Source organism: Hirundo rustica, chromosome 8 (genome assembly GCF_015227805.2).
Source record: "Hirundo rustica isolate bHirRus1 chromosome 8, bHirRus1.pri.v3, whole genome shotgun sequence".
Classification (NCBI taxonomy): domain Eukaryota; kingdom Metazoa; phylum Chordata; class Aves; order Passeriformes; family Hirundinidae; genus Hirundo; species Hirundo rustica.
Window position 1 is genome coordinate 14,380,621 of NC_053457.1, and position 14,688 is coordinate 14,395,308.

The following is a 14,688-nucleotide window of genomic DNA, read 5'->3' on the forward strand; positions in this document are numbered from 1 at the left end:
ATTCTATAATTTAAGTATGCTCATTTATTCTCAGCCATTTTATTAGAACTAGAAAAGATGCTCAAAGACTATGACAGTCTTAAAACAGACACACACGTACCCGTTCCTGATTCTTACTGTACCAAAATATCTATAACATGATCTTCACTTTATTTTTAATGTGCTTTGGCAGTTCTGCACCTTGAATTACGAATCTAAACTGTTACTACACTAAGAGCCATACTACAAAGCTTTCTCCCAAAAGGCTTTGCAGCCATTGCTCTAAGGTGAGTTCTTTTCGTGAGAGCGACATCCACACTGATCTGAATTTTAAGTTATTGCCAAAGGAGTGCACACATTGTTCAGCAGTGGGAAAGACCAGTGGTAGGAAGCATAGTTCTGGAATCACTAGATGGTGCCAGAGAGGAATGTGTAATGGTAACTGCAGTCCTGCTTCAATTACCACTGGGAAATGGGGTGGGTAAGCTTGGGGGGAAAATTAAAAGCACGCTTCAGTGTCTGAAGAAATAACATAGTGACTGGAGGATACAGAGAAGATCCTAAATCCTACCTGTCTTTCAGTGGACATCAGACTTTTGATCACCTTGGGAACACTTGGTGATTCCACCTGGCATCTCCATAGCCCTAAATGAGTTCAAATTGAACTGTGTGCAAACTTTTACCTACAGTTTTATAACATAAGTGAAGGGGTTACTGAGCTCTCCCTATATTTCAATGGGACTGTGGCTCAAACTCCGTAGAATTCCCCATCTAAACTCAAGCAACATCATAAATATAGATGAGTGAGCACAGGGCAAGAAAGCTGGAAGGAGTAGAGACCATGATATTTCCCAAAGAGATCCTTTCCCAAAATGTACATTCCAGTGTTAAACAGCATATTACACGTAACCATCCAGGGCCAATTCATGATGAGAAAGCAGGCCAGAGCTGATAAATGCTTCAAGCAAAACGTTTGCAGTTTTGATTCATTGTAATAACCCCCCTGTAATCCAGAGGTGGGGACATACTCCAAGTAGCTTAAATCAGCTAGCTTAAATCAGCTAGCTTAAATCCTGAGAACAGAGCAGGCTCCAGCAGGGTCTTGGGTAAGGACTCAGACTGCCACAGCTCAGTAACTGAAATCAACCCAAGCTAGTCAATTTAAAGCTTCTGAACTGCAGCCTTCTTTCCCCACTGAAGCACAGAATCACCTGCATCCAGGAGGATGTGAGGGCTGAGCTGACCACTCCCTTCCATGCTACAGAATTTCAAAACAGAAGCAGTTAAAACTAAGTAGCCTGCTAGTAATTTCAAATAATTTTATAATAAAGTTATTCTAGTAACCGGCACATTTTTACATACTCCTTGGTTTCTTCGTGGATTAAATATGTGCTTGTGATTACTCACCAGTGCCTTCAGTGGCAGTTTGCACAAAAGATACCAATAAGCACTAGTTAGAGGATGAGCCTTTGCTTTTTCTTTGCTTCTCTTAAGACTTCTTCTTAAGAGGTCTTCCACACAGGCATGGGACTTTGGGCAAGTGGGGGAAAACATGGAAACCAATCCTACTCACAAAATACTTGCTTGAATGTCTATTAATTTACAACAGCATGCATCAGACCCAGTGTCATTCAGTGCCAGAGGGGTACATGCAGCAACATGATGAGGCCAAATCTCAGCCAAACCTTTCTCTCCATATTTCAGTGCTTTCCATTTACTGGGACCAAAAGAAAAAAAAAAAAAAAAAATCAACTGCTTCTTCTCATTTCACTTTTTTCTAACTTTCTTCCCCTTGATCTACTAGATTTCACTTTCGAAGCCTAAATGAAAATCCCTGTGATATAGAAAGAAACTGTCTTCATGACTTTATAGGAAAGAGGCTGCCCTTGCAGAATCCATTCAAAAGGCCACTCAGCACAGTAGGACTGTGCTTGCTTTACATTGTTCAGTTCTCAATAGTTTACTCAGCTGAAGGTCTGTTTGATTTGAATTTCTGCTAGGAAGTTTAGAAAATATGAAAAAATACATTTTAAATTTTCACAGAAATAATATCCATATTCTTGAAGATATTCAAACTTCTGGGCCAATACAGTATCCAGGAGATGCAGCATTTTCCATAGTGCCATATATGCATTCTTAACTTTGAAATGGAACAAGAAGGAAATATTTATACTGGCTGTACCTTAATTTAATTAAATGAATTAATTAAGCTAGGAAGTCCTGAAGCAAAGAGCAGATGAGTATGATCTTTACTTTTCTTTCTCAATAAAACTGATCTGTTTTTGAAATGCTCAGCTGAAAATCAGATCTTTTGCTTATGGGAATACTCATTTGCCTGGCTGTAAGCTGCAAATCTTTCATTGTTTCAGTTCTTCCACTATGAAGGCAGCTTCTGTGCTAGGAATTTTGGGAGGACAGTCTTGAAATGTTATTAATAAGAACTTAGTGTATACTTCATATTTGATGTAGGTGCACTCTGCCTCCTAATGGAAGTCGCATGTGTTTTTCCCCCAAGTATGCACCGGTAAGTAATGACCCATCATCAGGCAGTAACTGATGACAATTGATCATGTGGCCATCTACAGCAGCAAGAAATTAGAGTAATCTCTCAAGAGAATAATCAGAGAACAATTTTCCAGGGTCATTACTAGCAAAGAAGCTTGCTGAAGAAGAAAACAGGCTCAGTTCTTCACTCTGGATTTTCTTTTCTCCTCTGGATTTCATTTTATACACAGGGTTTACATTTGGTTTTAGAAAATTTTATGAGGCAGACTAAAATGTTAAGGGGATTAAAGAATAGGAGACAGTCTTTCACCTCCAAGTCTTCAGTTCAAATCCAGCTTAGGTTAGCAATGAACAAGAAGTATTTACCATTGCTGTTCACTGTCTATGTAAAATGGATTGGTGGTTCTGGCCCAATTCCCAGTAACAAACCTGCATGCCACAACTGGCAACTCCGTTGCCATTCTCAGCAGACGGCGCCAAGAATAAATGAGGCATAGGAAGCAAAGTTACCTCCCCCCGACTAGAGGCAAGGGTGGAGGCACATTGGCAGGAGAAGCCTTCTCTGCTGCCACCTGAGCAGGGCTGTGCCACAGTCGAGCATGAAGACACCCGTTTAGTGGGCTGACAAGCTATCACTTTTTCAGGAAGTGAATTCACTGATTCTTTTAAAATAATAGAAAATAACCAGGCGACATCTAGTGTGGGACAGGTTTGTGACTCAGACTAGGCCATTTTGTTCTTTATGCTAAAGTACAGATTAACCTGCAATTATAAAAGAGATTGAAATTTGATGTAAGTGCAATGGATTCCCACTACAAAGGGCTTGTCTCGCCTGTGACAATACCCTAGAACAGAAAAAAAAAATAAAATCCAGACCTTTTTTTCCCCAGAAGTCACATGAGAGATCATTTCTCAATCTAGGAGGCTTTGACTCATTAGCACCAGAAGCCACTAGACCAGGAAGCTTGTTTTTCCTTAAACCATAAACTTAGAGTAATTCCACTGAAATAAATGAAGCCAACCACCATCCACACAGAGCAGAGGAAGGAGAGCACGCTCCAACCTTTATCTGGCCAATACCGGAAAAAAGGGTGACTAGCACAAACAAAAAACACCATCACACTTCTGTGCTGAGGGCATCAGCACCATCAACAGGAAGGACACTGAAGCCCTTGCGCAAGAGCACAGCAAGAAAAGAATCCAACCTAGACTTTAAGCCTTGGAGTGATTTTACCATTGAACAGTGCTGATTGAAAAATGCATGAATTTTATTCTAAAAATAGCAAGATGGGTCAAGAGAATAATTATCTCAGTCTACACAGCTAGATGAATTTATGGCGACGCCCTCTTTTATATTTCATAGGATATTCACAATGGACCCTACATTTTCCATGGCTTTGAACACTTTATTTATCCATATTTTATCACCAGTGTAAACCTAATTATCACAGCATCTTCATGCTGAAATTGATTGATAGATTTTGCTACTTGCTTGTCAAGATGCTCATGTTCACTGTATTCAGCTATCACACCAACCCAGAGACTGATGACTCTTCTGGCCTATTAATAAAAATCTATTACAGTGCATTGATGCTACTTCTCTCAAACAATATTAATGCAAGCTCTGCGGCAAGAGGCACATTTTTAACTTGCTACAATAAAATGAGGCCTATCTCATTGCAATTATTCTTTTACATTTAACTCAGATTGTCCATTCTTAGACATAAAGAACAATCATAAAGTCTTCTCCCTTCTTATTTTCCCATTGTTTTAAAAATGTGTTGTTCACCAGCCCATTATTATAAAAGCAATTAGTGATTTTTTCATTACCTGTACTTGCAACTGCTGAAGTTGAAACAATATGAAGTGCAGACAATTTTACGAGACACCAAGTAGCTACCTTTCAAAACTAAAAGAGTCACAAATTGACAACTCAGACACTGAAGGACTCAAGACCAATCACTGACTGTGAAGATCCTATGTTAGAGATCAACTGGCAACGGGCAATGAATGAAATGTATTTCTGCAAACCATATGAGATAGAAAAGCAAAATAATAAAAAACCCACCAACCTTGAACGATCTCAAAGTCGTAAAGGCAATATGCTGTCAATTTTTTTCTTGTTATCAAGCAGGACATTGTTTTCCTCTAAATGCTCCTCTAGGATGAACTTTTTGCCTTCTGTCTCTAGAGTTTTGGTTCAATATTACAATATTCAAACTGAAATGTCTTGATCCTGCTAAAGAAGCTAAATTGTTAGCAGTTAAGATACTTCCAATATTTCTAGATATGGGGACAAAACTCAGCCTGCAAGTGAGGACAATGCCAAATGGATTAAAGACACTGACCTCTAATACCTCAACTCAACTTCTTTTGGGGTTTTTTTTGGGTTTTTTTTTTTTTGAGTAAACTTGAATAAGCTTCTAATTCTAGAGCTTCCATAGTCACTTCACAGTATTTTAAATAGAAAAACCTGCAAAACAGAAAAACTCTGACCAACAAAATGCTTACAAACTGTTTAGCTTTAAGCATGGCATCAATACCTGTTAAGTTTTCTTTGATGAATATACTTACCTTGCAGCAGTTAAGCATGTGCTTAACTGTTTCACTGTGAGTCATTAGCCTTATAAAAACCTACAAGGTTTCAGTATAAAATGAGATCAATTCTTTTTGTTTGTAATGTGTATAATTTTCCAGAAAATCTAGATTCAGCAATCATGATCTGAATTAGCATGCTTAGATACTTAGCCTGGACAAAATGTTGGTGCTCCTCTGATTTTCAGTAACCCATTGAAGATACAGCCTCAGGACCTCAAACAGTGTAGGTAGCCCTAACGACTCTCAAAGGCTGAAGACTTGGATCTCACTCAGAGAGGTTGTGCTGGATTTAGTGATAATGGCTTAAGAGGTTACCTCTCCCAGCTGTCTGCAGCAGTCCCCCACCAGAAGCTGAAACAGAGCCATCCGAAAGCGACATGGTCCAGCCCTCGTCCATAGAGCTCTGAGCCAGAACATTAATTTTAACTGCCAATGGTCTGCAAACTGTAACAATTGAAAAACTGGCACTTGCTTACATCTGCTGTCTCCATCAGTAAGGTGGAAGTCTGTGGCAAAGTGGCAGGGTAGACATTAAGGGCAGTAACCCCTTCCTCCACCCTAACAAAATTAATAGCACTTGTTTGCCAGAGCCCTAATCTGCTCAGAGTGGAGCAGTATGTTGAAAGAAGCAACTCCATTTAACTTCGTTTGAGGGGAATGAAGAGCAAGAATTTTCTACATTTCACGAGGCAGTGAATGGCAAAGAATTAGTGTATATACAGTACCCCTTGTAATTTTAATTCACATTGCCCCCTCTCAGCGAATAAATCTTGTTAAACCTTATCCTCTCAGAGACCATCTGGATGAAAACTATTCAGGAAACGTCACCATTGGTACAAGAACTTAAATCTCACCATAAATCTCAGCATGTCAAAGCCAAGCATGCATGCCTTAAAAAAACTCTGCAGCTGTGCCTCAGAGTTGCAGACATGTGTGTGCAAATGGTGCCTCCCAAGAAACACACTGCTACATTTCAGTAACTTAAAAACAAATGAAAACAAACTCAGGAATTTTCTCATTTTCAGATAGCTTTACCCTATTTTTAGTATAAAAACCCAAAAATGGTTTAATAAAAGCTACATAAAATTTACAACCCTATTGTAACTTTACTGGTCCAAACGATCTCCACTCCTGTCCTTATCTTGCTCTGATTACTTCTCCCTCTCTTCCAAAGTACATGTGCTAATGTGGCAACCTACGCTGAAAATCAGAAATCATGATTACTTTGCTCTGTAATCTGATTGCCTGTATAGTTAGACACCTGCCTTCCTGGCAAATTTCTTTATGGTAACAGGGTAAGAGCAGGTTGGCTTTTTAAGTGCCAGATACAGTCAAGACAGCTTCAATCTAAGCTCAGTGAGAGCACTACTGTTATCCAACAGCTCACATTCTCCTCTCTCCACCCCAAACCAAGCGTAGCTGTTTTTTATAGAAAAGGATTTTGTGTTTAGTTCACTGACTTCACAATATGGTGAAGCACAATGCAAAATTTACAAGACAATCCATCCAGTAAGTGAAAAAATAGAAAAATAACTAAGAGAATTAATCTAGACCCAATACTTTGACCAAAAAAAAAAAAAAAAAAAAAAAAAAAAAAAAAAAAAAAAAAAGAAGCCATAAAGGCTTGTTGAAACAAAAGGTTCTGCAAATTTGAAATTTGCTTCATTTTCCTGATTTCCATATAGGGGAAAAAAAACCCACCTGAAATATTGTAAAAGGACTGAAATTATTGACTCCTGGTAATTCTAAAAAATCTGTTTCTGAACAAAGATTCAAAAGGAGCTTGTTCAGAAGCATTTTTCAAATAAGGAAAAACTTATTTAACATAGGTAAATCCTAAGCAGCGCATTTAATTTTCATTCAGGCAAAATATTTTACTTGACTGAAACAGAAATTTTTTTCAGTTTTCCGTCTTCTGAAAAATTTTCTATTTGGAACTGCCAGACAACTTAAAGATCGGCTACTTTTACACTGTGAAAGTAACTTTGGAGCCTAGGAATAGGTTGGTTAGATGTGCTAGATGAATACAAGTTTCATCAGCCAAAGCAAATAGAATATTTCTGACACATATTAACATACCACAATTGACAAGACAAGCTTTCTCCAAAAGTTGTGCCAGTTTCCTGAGTCAGCAAAGTAACAATGGTGGACTAAATGATCTTAAAGGTATTTTCCAACCTAAATGGTTCTATGATTCTAAGATTACTGGACTCTACTCTTTAATTCAAATACAAGTGATCCAGGTTTATTTCTGCAAGGTAGTCCAGTTCTGGGCAGCAGCATATAACCACTGTAAATCCTCTCAACTACCATCACAACAAGCAGACATGACCTACTAATGCAGTTTCTTGCTTGACTAACTATTAAAAAAAAACAAGCAAAAAGAAGAGGAGCTCAATTAGCCTTAGAGGTAATAGGTGCTAGGAAGACACACGAAGACTCTCCTGGTGGCTCCCTGTAAACTAGACATCCTTTCTCCACAAGTGCAGAGATATTCAGTAAGAATTATCAGCCTCCCATTGGAAAAGCAATGTTGCCTGAGCCGCAGTAAGCAGGCATCAGCACACAGTTGTGTAAGAACTGTAGAAAGAACCAGTTGTATCCCCCATAAAGAAAACATTTGCTAGCTCAGAGTTCAAGATGCTTGGCAATGCATTGTTGACATGCAAGGTGTATTGTTTCTTCTTTTTAAAGCTGTATCCCATGCTGGGCTCTAATTCCTCCCACATGAATTTCTAGGCCAAACTGGGGAGCTAAATGAGGAAGGGGTACTGTTTTTCTCTGCCTGCATAGTCAATGGATGAAGACACGTGGGCTGAATTAGCCTCTGGAGGTGCATATCACTTTCCAGCATCAATGGGAGAGCCTTGGGTGATTAGGTACTAACTTAGGTGCCACAGCTTTATGCTTGAAGTCAGGTGGCTCAAATCCAGGAGCAACTGTGCTTCTCCTTCTGTCCTAAATTGGTGCATGCTGCTGCTACACATTACAAAACAAATAGCAAAGAGTACTAGTTTTCATGGAAGTGATAACAGCTAGTGTTAAAGATTGTGCTTTGGATCTAAACCTACAATACTATTATTATTACAGGAATCCAGTCTGTTTCATATGTCCTTTAACCGCACTCCTTCAATTATGCAGTGCTGCGTAACCGAACATACTGTGTAAGATTATTTCCACTTTTCATGGAAGCTTCACCCAGAGCTAGCCACTACTGGAAGCAGGACAGCAAATTTTCAAGGCCAACTTGCTGCTCTGGTACAGTAAATCAGTTGTTCTTACAGCAAGTAGCATACAGGTTTTTGGTTTTTTCAATGCATAATATAAGGAAAGGATGACTCAAGCTGAGTTTCACAGGTGAAGTTCAGATGAGTTCAGATCTATTCAAGCCTTCTCAATGTTTCCATATGCTTGACTCAAGTCCAAACATTTAATCATCAGCTCCAAACAAAACTTCCAATGAAGAAGCAGAGCAGGGAATTGTGAACTCTGCTTTCCAGCACTAAGGACTTGAGCACACTTTTTTTTTTTATAATCTGTCATTTGTGCTTTTTCATACTAAAGGTGACAGTCTAATTCACATATGACCAACACCCATAAATCATGCTGGGGGGAGGAAATATTCATAAATCCATATCAAACAGAACCCAAATTATGACAAATGACATGGCAGTCATAAAATTGCACAAGCACAACTCACCAAGTCATTAATTTCATGGCCGTGGAAAATAAACAGACACATTTTTTTCGCAGCCCTAATAAATTTTAAAAAACTCAAAGAATGGTCCATCTGCTTCGAATAATTTTTAATTTCCTATTCTGTCTCGTTCCCATTAGCTATTCCACTGAGATATTTGCTAAATTCTTTCATTTGCCTCCTCCCATCTGTATTCAATTACTCTATTCCCAAATAGAGTTAGTTTTTCTTTCTCCTAAGTGCAGTACAAAATATCCCCACCTGTACCTTAAAGCAAATGTTATGTGTGTTTTATTATCTGTTAGACTCTATGAGTCATTCTAACTCGATTGCCTGTGCTGAAAGACTTGGAGGGCAATCTGATTTTGATGTTTTCTGGCTTTGGTGAAAAACACCTGCCTGATTCTCATAGCTAATCTATTAACTTGGTAAATGCCTCAACAGATGTTCTAGAATCAGCTAGGGATCAGGGTCTGTCCTCGTGACAGCGTCCGCTTGTAAGCTTGAAATATTTAAATGTTCAGAGATCAGAGGCCAATGATGTGTTTTGGGTACAAGCTTTCACTAAATCATATTTTTTCAGTCTGTCCCTGGAGTGCATTCCACATACAATAAGTGGCTGGAGCATTCTGACTGAGCAGGCCAACAACACAGGCCTCCTTGAACTTTGAAGGGACATGAATTTCAAGGCAGCACTGGCTTCTCTTATTGAAAAATTGAACAAATTTTAGGCTGTGCCGAAACTGTTCCCTTTTAAGCTACGTGTCTTTTCTTCCAGTTCCTTTTATTTCTTCCTAATGAAACCCATTAAGAAAGTATAAGGCTTGGCTTTGAGACCTCCCTTTCCAAGGATAACCTAATGTCTCTAAGGAACCTGTTCTAAGCCATCATCCTCTGTTTGGGTGAGCACTGCTCTGCATGATTCACTTACTGTGTGCCTGATTCTCCACTTTTTAACATTGATTTTAATCCAGGGTTTCTCCACTGACTCTAAGCTGTTCCACTCTGTAACAGCCCCTGAGGCACACAGACAGGCTGGGATGACCAGAGCAGAGCAGTCCTTTGAGAAGGCATTAGCCCTCCCATAGGAAGGGCGGGATAGATGCACTGACATCAGTGTCAAGCCCACGTGAAGGTGCTCCCATTTTGAAGGTTAAGGCACTTTTCTGTCAATCCAGCACCACCAGAAAAACAGAAATGAGAAAAAAAGGCTCACAATACAGAGAACCCCACAATCACTGCTGGCCCCATTCTGCTATAAGAAATTGCCTCCTGAAAATCAAAGCTGGACCTGAGAGCCTAAAAACATTTATTACTTTTACGAGCTTTTATATTACCTTAATTCTTCTAAGAAAAGCTCAAGTTTGTGATAAAATGTCCAAATGTTTCAAACTAATATGGCTGCAAGCTCCACTGCAAAAATTTTCTCAATGAGATCACATAAAAGCAGAATAAATAGCAAACAGGAGACTTTCTTCTGACCTTCACTCATCACTTGGCTCTGGTCATTTCACTTACCCTTTGTTTACCTCCACTTCTTCATTTGCTAATTGGGTGTCATTAATGCAAACTTACTTTGTTGTTTTAAAGCCTAATTAGTTAATGTTTGTGAAGTGTTTTGAGATCAATAGAGCAGTATTACCAACATATTGAAAATCCCATCTCTGCTGCTATTTGCTCTTGGAGGCTTGACAAAAGATTTCACTGTTCCACATCTTCAACAATGCTCAGAAGCAGCTCTGATGTTAGAGCTCTCATATGAGTGATCTGCAGATGGAGTCGGAGGAGTGAGAAGGGCAAGACTGATTCTGACTCATTACTGTTATACATGCTGCTTTCTAGAAAACAGAAAATATGAAGGGAGGGTTGATATCAAATACCTAATCATTTAAAGGCAGACACTCAAAGAAGAGAGAACTGTTTATGTGTATTCTGAAATTACCACATTTTTCAAAAGCACCCTTCTGGGAAAGCCATCAGAGGTTGGCCTCCAAGCCTGACAAGAGCTGGAGAAATGTTTGAAATGTGAGATGAAGGCGAAGAAAGAAGAAAGGTTCACTAGAAACAGTGTCTCCAACTGAGGATTTAAGGCAAAAAAGCTTCATTAAGGAGGAAAAAGAGATTTTCTGTCTATAATCAAATGTGAAAGAATTTGCCATTCTTAATTTAGCTTCTTGAAATAGTTTCTTCCTTCAGTTCTCAGACTGTACCTCTGCTAAAATCAAATGTAATCCTCCCCTATCACTGAGAGATTAAAAAATTGAACGGGTTACTGGAAAGATACAGTAACAAAGTTTGATTTTTAAAGTGTAGTCCCTGCAATATTTTATTATAAATAAAGCTAATATCATAGAAACATAGAATATGCTGAGTTGGAAGAGATCTATCAGGATCATCAAAGTCCAACTCCTGGCCCTGCACAGGACACCCTAAGAGTCACACCAGGAACTCAAGAGCATTGTCCAAACACTGCGTGAGCTCTGTCTCCCCCACTGCCCTGGGGAGCTGTTCCAGTGCCCAATCAGCCTCTGGGGAAGAACCTTTTACTAATAGCCAACCTAAACCTCCCCTGCTTCATCTTCAGACAATTCCCTCGGGCTGTCAGTGTCACCACAGAGCAGAGATCAGTGCCTGCCCCTCCTCTTCCTCTCCTGAGGAAGCTGTAACTGCAGTGAGGTCTCTCCTCAGTCTCCTCCAGGCTGAACAGATTCAGTGATCTCAGCCACTCCTCATTCAGCTTCACCTCCAGATGCTTCATCATCCTTGTGGCCCTCCTTTGGATGCTCTGTAGCAGCTTAATAATGTTTTTTTTAATATTGTGATGCCCCCAGGACTCAAGGTGAGGCCGCACCAATGCAGAGCAGGGTGGGACAGTCACCTCTTTTGTCCACCTGGTATAGTGTGCCCACGTATCCCAGATATGTTACATTCACTCTTCGCTTCTTGTCTATTTTGACATTTTAGAAGTGGTATCACCAGAGGTAGATGTGATATGATCAGTGCATGTGACAAATATAGCCTTTTTCTTATGGACTCAGCAACCTGGAGCTGATCTCTGAACTGAAGCAAGGCTGCTTTCCTACCCTTCTGTCCTGCAAAGGTTAAGAATATAGTTTGGGATCCTCTGTCATTTACAGCACTTTAGAACCTTTTGTTTGTATTCTACACATCATTTCTTCAGTAAACATTTGAAAAGGAAGTTACCTTCCAGATTAACACAAGAAAAACAATACATTTTTCATATCATATTCATGCAGCTCCATCGATCCAAGTTTTATTGCATTTGTAGATTCTTTATTACGAAAGAAATACAGAAGTTATAAACCAAGAATAATTCAATATGATGTTGTTATAACTGTCCACAGCAGAGGGTGCTAAGATTAAAGAGTTAACATTTGGTGCAATGGGAGCAAATTTGCAGCGAGCAGAGATGTTTGTTGATTAGTGAAGCAATAAAGACATTGGTTGACTCTTTATGAATGTTATCTCTGCTGTGTGGGTTTTTTTCCCCTGAAATGCAGGTTTTTCGTAAGAAAGGAGGTACAACATCCAGAGCAGAAAAATGATGTGTGGTTTCTTGCATCAACAATTTTACTCAGAAATTGAATTTAGCTTACACACTAATAAAAAAAAATAAGAAGACTGTTCTCCTATACTTTGCCTCTTTTTTTCCCCAGAAGTCTTTAATTCTTCTTAGGAAGACACATTTCTCTCACACCAAAACCAGCCTTAAGTAAGTAAAAGCGCAAAATCCAGAAATACTTCTGCCAGTGAAACTGGCTGTTACTGCAATGAAAATGAGCTATCTGACTGATAGCTTAGCTTCTATTGTATTCCAGTGAAAACACATCCTTGAATTTAGAGCTGTGTAATGACATTATCACATTAAACTTGTTATTTGAAAATAGACAAACAGCTCCAAAAATATCCTGCTACTAAGACGCATGTTTGGCTTCATCTCTTCAGAGATGACTGAACATGTCATTAAGTCCCCCCCTCCTTATAGCTACCAACCCATCGGTTTTCACAGACTGAAGCTTGCTCATGGGACAGAGTGAAGCAGAAAGAAGGGAAGAAACAAAAGCTCTGAAATATATGCCCAAGGGCTTGGAAAGATCACAAGTTTGAGAAGGGATTACCAAGTTATTGGCCAGTGAGCCACACTGAACTCAGAAGAGGAGCAAGTGAAATTTTTTACCTTTGATGCAGTGTCTTCTATCAGCAGCTGTCCATCTTCACCACACAAGGGAAGCCTTCTGGATTCACTGCTCCTTCACTCACACTCTCATCAGGCTTCTCTCCCATGGAGTGAGGAACAGCAACTGGGGTTCTCATTTGAAACACCTTGGAAGCTGCCATCCTCAGCATCGACTCTCTGACCTACAACACCAAAATCCATGACAAAAAACCCCCAAACCAAAACAAAAAAAGCCTTGTAAACAACAGAAAACAAACCAAAACCCATAAAACCCCCAACTTTACAGAAATCAGCAATCAAGAGTGGTTTTCTGCTTTCTAGTTTTGACATCAGAGGAGCTACTGATTTATACCAGAATGGGAAGTCACACTTGGGGAGAGAACAGATGGTTCAACAGTTCTGCTTAAAAGCACAGTATACTTGTGCTGCAGAAAAGCACGAGGGAGAAAAGAAGGCTAAAAGACAGCCTTGCAGAGAAAACCCGCATGCACTTGTTGGAAATCCAGGCTTTAACCATCAAAGCAACTGAGGTGGTTCTCCATAGACACCGACTTGTTTCAGCAGAAGTTTGGAGGCTGAATGAGCACTGGGGCGATCAACATTTTGAGGGACCTGGACTTCATCACTCACTAAGACCTTTGTGCATAGAGCCTCAATTTCCTGTCTTGTGGCAGTATGATAGGACTGGTTACTGAAGATAAGCCAAAAAGAAAAACCCAGTAATACTCTGTAGAGCCTATACACACATCTCCTCATGGAAGAATTCCTGTTAGGATGGGCATCATAATACTGAAATTCATTTAGCCACCATTCAATTACACACTGGTTTTTTCTTTCCCCTCCAAGTCACCATGCTCACTAGGCATGACTGCTCACTGAAGAGTGAAAACAAGTAGTAAATACAAAGCAATGAAAGCTGTTTTACATCTCTTTTCATCCCCTCTACGCAGCTCCCTCAACCTTAAAATTTAGGGGAATAAAGACCAGGTTTTCTATGCAGACAATGAAAAGTATATGCATTGAATGTCAATTCTATAGGAAAGAAAAGAAGAGACTGAAAGAAAGAGACCCATAAAAGGAAATGCACCACATTCTTCCACCCTCTACCCCAACAAATCCAATTAAACTTGCCAAGACACACACACATGCCGTCAATCATTCCAGATCCTATCCACCCTATCAATATTTCAGCAGCATTTCACTCTCTTACTTTCCAGGACTATGCACACTCCACACAGCATGCACTCATTGTTCCCCATGCTCCTGCCTTGCCCCTCTTAATCAGTCACAACAAGTCACATTCATTCCTTTCCTGCACCTTATGCTACACCAAACTAGCTGGTTAGCTGGCACAGACAAGCTTCTTTGTGCTCCATTGATGCTTTGAGGCTTGGCTGGTTGAGGTGGGGGAGGGAGGTTTGTTGTTTGTGGTTTGTCTTTTTGGGTTTTTTAAAGAGTGAAAGGCAGGATGCAAAATATAGCTATTTATAGACAAAAGGACACCGACACAGAGGAATTGTGTTCATGCTTATAAAACAATTTTGCTTATTGTGAAATACTCCTAGCTTATTGTACTGGCCTCATTTTAATGAGCACAAGGACAGTAGACTCAAAATTTCTGGTATTAACAAATCCAAAAGTGCTCCAGAGTCTTTATGTATCTGACATGGTCATTCTCAAAGCTTGTTGAGACACAACACCATTATCAAAA

At 39.6% G+C, this 14,688-nt stretch overlaps 1 long non-coding RNA gene across 1 annotated transcript in view; it reads right to left on the reverse strand.

Annotated features, from left to right (window-relative positions):
• Positions 1–14,688, reverse strand: part of LOC120756108 (uncharacterized) — a 151,725-nt gene that overhangs the window by 17,566 nt on the left and 119,471 nt on the right. The window contains exon 2 of the long non-coding RNA XR_005702024.2: positions 12,978–13,159. This is a non-coding gene — a long non-coding RNA (uncharacterized LOC120756108). The remainder of the gene's footprint in view (positions 1–12,977; positions 13,160–14,688) is intronic.